Source organism: Micrasema longulum, unplaced genomic scaffold, assembly GCF_059751315.1.
Source record: "Micrasema longulum isolate JH-2025_06_02 unplaced genomic scaffold, ASM5975131v1 h1tg000571l, whole genome shotgun sequence".
Lineage (NCBI taxonomy): Eukaryota > Metazoa > Arthropoda > Insecta > Trichoptera > Brachycentridae > Micrasema > Micrasema longulum.
In genome coordinates, this window is record NW_028277767.1 from 509,565 (window position 1) to 518,593 (window position 9,029).

Below are 9,029 nucleotides of genomic sequence, written 5' to 3' on the forward strand. Positions count from 1 at the left end.
TATGACTGAATGTAAGATTGTAGTAAATGGAGATAGTTTGAAACAGGTCGAAGAATTTGTATATCTGGGTAGTATGTTTACTAGAGATGGAAATATGGACAAGGATATTGAAAGGAGGGTTAGTGCCGGTAACAGAGTTAATGGTGCCTTAAAGTCTGTCGTAGCAAATAAGTGTCTATCGCAAGAGGCTAAATTAGCAGTTCATAATGGAGTTCTGGTACCAACCCTAATGTATGGAAGCGAAGCATGGAGTTGGAAAAAAAGGGACGAAAGTAGACTGAATGCTGTTGAAATGCGATCCCTCAGGCGAATGTGCGGAAAAACAATGTATGATAGGTGCCCTAATGTCGAAATTAGAGCAGAATGCAAGGTTGAGTTAAGCATTATCGACAAAATTAAGAAAGGTCTTTTGCGATGGTTCGGTCATGTGGAGCGAATGAATGATGAAAGAACGGCTAAAAAGATTTATGATGCGAATGTGTCTGGTTGTAGAAGTCGAGGAAGGCCGAGAAAGACATGGCATGATCAAGTACAACAAATTCTTGAAAGTGGTCATGTGAAAAGTCGGAATAATCGACGTGCGTGCATGAGAAGATGTATGAATGTGAAGGAAGCAAAGGAAGTGTGCCAGGACAGAGTGATGTGGCGTTCTATCCTCTCTGCCTACCCCTCTGGGGAAATGGCGTGATGGTTAGTTAGTTAGTTACTTAGTGAATTCATTTGTTTGGAAATTACTCATTTATTCGATAGTCGGCGTGAGACTCGCCCATTGGTCTTTTTGTAGTCGAATGAATTTAACGCACGCCTATTGGACTATTTGTAGTCGAGTGAATTCATTACAGCGTTGCCAGACCCGATCAAGCGAAAAAAGGTAGATTCAGAAAAATAAATCGGTAGATTTCGGTAGATTAGGGAGAGGGGGTAGGAGGGGAGGAGGGGGGCAAAAATAAATTTCACAGTTGCTCGAAATTAAAGCCCCGTTTTGCCTAAGGCCGTTGCTTTAAATAGTTGAAAACTCTTGGTAAATGAACAATTGAAAACCAAAAGGACTGCAATAAGTGAATCACCAAAATATAGTGATTTATAATGTCTTCTTTTTCTTACAAAAAATGTAAATTACAATATTTCATTTCTATGCTCAAATATTCATTTGAGAAAATAAATATTTGAGTTGGTTCTTATAAAAAATAATAATATAATACATAGATTAAAATTCAAAATATTATTTTATTGAATGAATGACACAATTTTGTCAAAATATATGGTATTTTTATTGTCAAACAAAGAAATAATTAACGTTTTAAAGTTCTTTCAGTGCAACTTAAAACTTAATAAAAACTGCTAACTGCTGAAGTACTGAACAAACTATTTAAACAATGATCAACTAAATTAAAATAGATATTTAACTGAAGATAAAACCATTTATATTATATTATATTTTCAATATGAAAAGTGATCCCTCTACATTTCACTTCATAAAAAAGACATATTTACATTTTTCAATAATGTCATGAAATTCTATGCCATGATTTATTTAACCATATTGTATTCAACAATACTAGCTAATTCCATAATTAATATATCATTCATTGTATACTTATGTACGATAGATAAGCAGTTTTTTTAAATAAGCAACTGATGGCAATCGAAGTGAGCAAACAAGCATTAAATTATTTTAATATGAATTCGTTTTATTTGCATTGAAATTTTGTTCTGTGGAAAAAACAAGGAAATGTATAAAAATCGGTAGAATTTCAATCGAATTCGGTAGATCGGTAGATTGCTCCCAAAATTGGTAGATCTAACGAAAAATCGGTAGATCTGGTAACGCTGATTCATTAGTTTGGAAATTACTAATTCATTCGATAGTCGGCGTAAAGCTCACCCATTCGTCTATTTGTAGTCGAGTGAATTCATTCTTCTTCTTCTTCTTCGTATTTTCATGGGCTTTTCTCATCTCAACTTGGGTGTTCTGGCCAGTGTCGGGTATTTTTGTTTTTTTTTTTTTTACATTTATATACACATGTATTAGTAATATAATATGTACAAGTTAGTATGTTAGGGAATGGGATATTAATATCAGAGAGGTCGGATAGGAAATCAGGATAACAATCATTTATGGGGCATCCAAAAAAAAATATGGTTTAAATCTTTCTCATCTAGCTGACATTCACAAATGGCAGAGTCCTGGACATGGATTCTGAACAGGTGAGAACCATTGCAGCAGTGCCCAATGCGCATTCTGCATATGGAGGATGTCTCAAACTTGTTCAGAATCACTTTGGAAAACCAAGGCTTTTCTGTTACATTTAGTTTCAGTTGGAAAAGATGTTTACCCTTGGCTTGGGCGGAGGCTACCCAATATTCTGAGTATTACTGCATTCGGGCTTTCAGTCGACTACATTTACCCATCGAATGTAGTCGACTACTTTCATTCGACTACTTTCATCGGTAATATATTTCTGTTTTCTGTGATCCGTGAGGATCTGTGGTGCCAAACAGGCAGTTTTCAGCCAATACAAGACTTTCTAGTCATTCTTCCGATGTCGCACAAGCCACTTGCTAGTAAATCAATACAGTTTGTGGCGCAACTGTCGGCGGCGTGTGCCCAGCCACGCCGTGCCGGCCGGCGTCCTTCTAGACGAACCGCCAATTTATCCGTTTCCATTCGAAATCGCTGTCACACTGCTCTCTGTGTTTTTGCACTTTTTCTTCGAAATACCGAGTTGTTGCGTACCGAATCGTAATTCTACGAAAAAACTACATCGTTTTCCGAAACGATATCCACATTTATTTAAAGAATGGATCAATCGTGTTCAAAGTCCCAAATTTATCAGATGACGAAATTAATCGACTTTGTTTTGTGTGCATTAAACACTTCAACGCATTCAACTTTAGCCAATACAATGACATCCAGCTTTTATTGTGCTCTGTGCCTACCATTGGATTGCCAGGTAAATTGCATGATATTTCATACATAATTATTTCAAGAATTTGTCTCATGTTGCACGTTTATTTGTCCTGTTTGTCTGCCCTGCAAATTTTTATTGACAATCTTTACAACTCATAGGGAAAGCATACTTTTATTAATCTGGACCCATTTTACAATGAAAGTTATTAGTATTTCTGCAAGAAAAATATATGTACGACTCAGGTTGGCTTTCCACTGTAATTGCACCTTGTTTATCTGTCTTGTGTCTATACAATTGCAAGTCTGCTTTTGGAATGTGGTGTTTGTGATTTGTCTTACAGTTGGTTAATCGGGTTATTATGTATCTACAAAGTTGGCGTAGTGCCTTTTCCTGCAACTTCCGACATTTTTATTTGGTCATTATTTACAAACAATTACCAGGGTGGCATGGTGTGTATACAATTTTAGTGATGTGCTTTTGCAATGTGGTGTTGGTAATTTGTATTATTTTTACAGGGTTTAACAAGTCACCATCCAAAGAAAATAGTTCTCATTATTTACTTGGTGAACAGAGTTCGGGTATGTATTTCTATAATTTTCACATTTCCTTACACCCCTTCTTTCAGACATGTACAATCTCATTTATTATATTGTCGTTATGGTCGTGGCATGGTGTGTTTTCAATTGTAAGGATGTGCTTTCGCAATGTGGTGTTGGTAATTTGTATTTATTTTATAGGATTTAACAAGTCACCATCCAACGAAAATAGTTCTCATTATTTACTCGGTGAACCGAGTTCGGATAAGTATTTTCTATAATTTTCACATTTCCTTACACCCCTTCTTTCAGACTTATGTACTATCTCAGTTATTATATTGTCGTTAATGCTTTCTACACGTAACCATCTCAGCTTATTCTTTTCTATTCGTTCAAGCCTTACTCGATCTTTCAAGGTTTTTCCTGAAGTTCTTGCATTATGTTATCTGGTATGATGTTCATTTTATTTTTATTGTGAATTACAGTAGGCATAGCTGTTACTGAAGAACACCCCTGTGCACTCCCGGAAGGCGTTGCCAGTTGCAGTGGTACGACTTTCATCCAACCTATTTCTGGTTTGTAGTAATATTTTTTTAATTTTTGTAATAAAAATTTACAAACATACATATTTATATATAAGAGAAAGAGAAACATCTTTGTTTCTTTGTTAAAAAGAAAAAAATAATAAACAATACATATAAATTCAGGAGAGTTCAGCGTGTGTAAGAGTTAATGGGAGATTTACATCTTGGTTTGCGATCTCAAAAGGCGTGAAACAGGGATGTGTAATGTCACTATGGTTGTTTAATCTTTACATTTTTCTATTAATTTTATACATTTTCTGCAAATTGAGAAATGCCGTTTTTGTGATCGACCAAGACTACATCGTCTGAGCGTGGGCCATTCCTTTTTTAATTATCAAAAAGTTTATAGCACATATATATCGTATGACATGACCATGAAAGTGACCCTCTCAGTTGAAACAAATTTCTGACCCATAATTTTCTCCAGCAAATCGGCATATTAAAGCTGTTTGTGTTTTCAAAGAACTTAAAATGTATACATACAGTTACTTGTCCGACTCATTGACACATTGTCACATATTACTAATTAATAATGTTTTTAGATATCAACGCTGATGACATATCAGGCCCACTGCATATTTCTGGTCCGAGTGCACCTCAGCAGAGTACACCAAAAAGTTAGTATCAAATGACATGTATTCAATAATGCATTTTCTCTTGGTTCTTGGACAGAGAGATTTCGTTCTACATAATATCCACAGATACTTTGTTTCTATCATGTTCATGCAGTTTATGAATAATGCTAACGGATGTTTCCATGAAAATGCGACATAAATTTTTCGTCATTAAAACTTCATGAGGTGTTAAAAAACATTAAGTGGTTAAGACGCTTGAATTACGCACGGAAGGTTCCGGGTTCGATTCCCGGAGAGAACACAAAATTATAATATGATTTTTCTGTAATTGATCACTGTAATGGGCCCTCTTGTCCTGCTGTGGTGCAATTTTTATATTATTTATTATCGGGAATCAAAAAAATTACCTAATTGAATTATTGTTTTTATGAAATTTTTCCTTAATCGTTGTTCAATGTACAGTGATATACAGAATACAGATGCATTAGTGTGCAATTTGTACAATCTTTGGGAGTCGTCGTCTTCACAATATATATAATGTTATCCTGAGTTCCTATCTGACCTCTCCAAAATCAGCGTCCCATTCCCTATTACTATTTAAACTCTTTTGTTCCCACCCAATAATAATATATTAAAAAATTTATGTAAATATGTAGCTATAAATGGTATTAAGTTGTAAATAAGTTTTATATTATGTAAAATGTATGTAATATTAAATACTAACATGCTAACTTGTATGTATAGTACTAACACATGTGTAAATATTTAAATAAGTTAATCTCAAACTTGACACTGGCTAGAACACCTCAGTTAGGAGTGAAAAAAGCCAATAAAAAACTAAAGAAGATATACAGAATAAATATTTTTTTACATTATATAGATAAAACACATTGAAAAAGACTCAATTATGACGTTAGTATCCGTTGAATTACCCTAATACTACTCAAATTTATTAAAGATATAAAATACAATGAACTTCAACCAAGAACTTTCATTAACAAACTTGGAAGTGAAATTTTATATTGTAAATAGAACCAACTGCTAGTATTTCTTTTTGCTTATTTCCAAACAGCATCCCTTTACATTTTATCATTCTTTGCAATAATAGTTAGGCATTCATTATATTATGATGTTGGGACCCTTAATGCATCATTATGAAATATTATATTACAGGACGAAAATATGACCACATCTTGAAGGATGTAAATGAAACCCAATCTCAAAATTTAACACCCAGGAAAAGGAAGCTTTACAAGAAATGTTTGCAGTTTAAAAAGGCTAGAAGAAACATGGAGATGAAGATTAGAAAGATGGAACTCAAATTAAACAAAGAGCGCCATGTATCCTTTAAAAATAAATTAAATAAAATCACATACCGTTTTTTTAAGTCTCAATTGAGGCTTCAGAAACGGACAAAACAGGGCCGTAGATATACAACTAACGATAAGGTTTTTGCATTGTCATTAATGAAGCAGGGCTATAAAAGTTATAAATATATTTCAAGCATATTTTCCTTACCATCCAGAAAAACATTGATGACAATGCTAAATAAAATCCCATTTAATCCTGGTACCAATTTGCATATATTTAAACATTTGGAAGAGGTCGCCCTAAATCTTTCTGCTAAAGCTCGAATATGCTCTTTGATGTTTGACGAGATGTCAATTAGTCAGAATTTAATGTACAAAAAACATAAAGATTTTATTGAGGGATTCCAAGACTTGGGTGAAGGAAAACGTACTCCAGCTTTTGCTGATCACGTTTGTGTTTTTATGCTACAGGGTTTATATAATAAATGGAAACAACCATTAGCATTTGTTTTTACAGGAGGACCCATTAAATCTTCAGATTTGGTTGTTATCTTAAAATCAATAATCTCAAATATCTTTCGTAGCAATTTGGAATTAGTTTCAATAATTTGTGACCAAGGTAGCTGAAATGTTGGTGCAATAAATATCCTGAAACAGGAAACCCGTGAATTGTACCTTCGGGGTGGTACTGAATGTAGAGTTCACGGGTTTGAAATTGAAGGCCATGAAATTGTACAAATGTTTGATGTGCCACATCTTTTGAAGGGATTTAGAAATAATATGCTAGTAAAAGATGTACATTTTGTTCAAAATTCTGTATCAAAAATAGCAAAGTGGTCCCATATTGTACAATCATACACATACGATCAAGCAAGAGGGGAAGACTTTTTCCAAATGCACAAATTAACCGATAGTCATATTTTCCCCGACAAACTAAGAAAAATGAAGGTCAAGGTTGCTGCTCAGGTATTCAGCAGGACAGTAGGAACTACCATGAAATCTTTGGCAGATACTGTGGATGATATTGACAATGGGGCATCACAGACTGCTGATCTTATCTTATTTATAAATAAACTTTTCGACAGTTTAAATGGCAGTTCTCTCAATGCTAATAGTATTATTTGTAAATACCGTTGTGGAGTCAGATTAACATCTCCCCACTGGAAATTTTGGCAGGAAGCTATTTCCATCTTAAAATCAGTAAAATTTGTAGATTCCAAAAACCAAAAAATATCAGTACCACCTACAGTGCGTAACTGGATTACAACTTTGGAAGCAATATCATATTTGAGTAATAAATTACTTACATGTTATAAATTTACTTTTGTGCTTCCACGTAACCTTAACCAAGACCCCATTGAAAACTTTTTTGGCATGGTAAGAAGTCAGGGTGCACGTAACATAAACCCCTCTAGTTCAAATTTTATAGATGCTTTTAAGTCGCTTCTCATATCAAACTTATCTCATACTCACTCCATTGGAGCAAATTGTGAAAATGATGACGGTGAAATTTTAGATTCATTAAAACTTTTTTTAACATCGGACATCGAAGTACAGGAACAATTTCATGTTGATGATCACTCCTTACCAACAAGTTCTTCAAGACAGAAAAGTAGTCAATATGTTGCGGTTTGTAAATATATAGCTGGTTATGTGGCAAAACGGGCTTTATCTAAATTTGGATCTTGTTGTGAATGTAGACTGGATCTTAAATCTGAAACACAGTTACCGGGGCATAGTTTAATAACTTCTAGGGCATGTGGTCCAAATACTTTAATCCACCCAACAATCAAAATCTATAAAGTTTTTAATACCATTGTCAATCACTGCAAAAATAATTTACCGACTATTTGCCATAAGTTTCATGTTATGTCGAGTTTGAAGGAAATAGTACTATCTAAATTAAATTCAGCATGTTTATCTTGTCCAGCACATAGAGGCCACCTTTTTGATTTTATTGTTAACTTAGTATTGCAATTATATATTTTTTCTTGGTGTAAACAAATTAACTTTCTATTAACTGGGCGAAAAAAATTAGAGTCTTGCATTGTTGATCCTCTCAAATTACAAGCTAGAAAGTGTTATAATAAAAGACTTAAGAATAAGAAGCGCAGACAATAGAGTAGATACATGCATACCCTTTTCTTCTTACCTACCATATTAGCACTTCATTTCATTACTTAATAAGCTTATAAGTGCTTCCTTCCTGCTTTATTCCTAAGCAGCAGCCTAGAAATGTCAATGTGAAATAAAATAAATTATCCACCATTAATAATGTTCTTTTGTTTCAGAATGGTGATTGTTGATGCCATGGATCTTAATGTGCAGGAAGAAAATATTTTTCATCCAGGAATAGAAGGGATCCAATACTGATCACAATGCTGCACAATTTTTAAATAATACTCAATTGTTATTTTTGATAATCCAATATTAGCATATTAGCACTTCATTTTATTCTTTAGTAACCTTATAAATGCTTCCTTCCTGTTTTATTCCTAAGCAGCAGCCTAGAAATGTCAATGTGAAATAAAATAAATTATCCACCATTAATAATATTCTTTTGTTTCAGAATGGTGATTGTTGATGCCATGTCTCTTAATCTTCACGAAGAAAATATTTTTCATCCAGGAATAGCAGGGATCCAATGCTGATCACAATGCTGCACAATTTTGTTATTTTTGATAATCCAATATACTAACCACACATGTATATAATATTATTTTACGAGTGTCAGTTTTCTTTCTCGATTCTTTCTGACGCATCTAATAGAATCGAGGGATTTATTTTAACAGTAAAATAAAACTATTAAAAATGTTTTTTTTTATTTTTATTTATGTATTCCTATTCCATAATAAATTTAATGTGCAATATCAATATAAAATTGTTTTTTTAAATACAGGACAGAAAAATTAAATTGCGTGCTAATACTTGTATTTAATTAAGCAATTTTGTATTGATATTGTACAATAAATATCAATATACGATGCAACGCAGTGATTTGAATTTTCGCGCCATCGTCAAAGCTTCTTGTATGCCACACTAAACAGCGCTGCGATCGACGCCCAAAGTGCTTAGATATAGTACCATAGTTTCCTATCTAAAGATATCTGTA

The 9,029-nt window shown here is 33.5% G+C and overlaps 1 long non-coding RNA gene across 5 annotated transcripts; it reads left to right on the plus strand.

Moving 5' to 3' along the window:
* The first annotated feature begins 2,498 nt into the window (after nucleotides 1-2,498).
* LOC148280521 (uncharacterized) lies at nucleotides 2,499-8,733 on the plus strand. 5 transcript variants are annotated; one of them, XR_015822580.1, is made up of 6 exons: nucleotides 2,576-2,954; nucleotides 3,428-3,490; nucleotides 3,934-4,023; nucleotides 4,575-4,649; nucleotides 5,781-5,947; nucleotides 8,209-8,733. It is a non-coding gene; the product is annotated as an uncharacterized LOC148280521 (long non-coding RNA). The 5 variants fall into 5 exon arrangements; XR_015822578.1 differs by lacking the exon at nucleotides 3,428-3,490 and having other exon boundaries at nucleotides 2,499-2,954; XR_015822579.1 differs by lacking the exon at nucleotides 8,209-8,733 and having other exon boundaries at nucleotides 2,531-2,954; nucleotides 5,781-7,148.
* The last annotated feature ends 296 nt before the right edge of the window (nucleotides 8,734-9,029 follow it).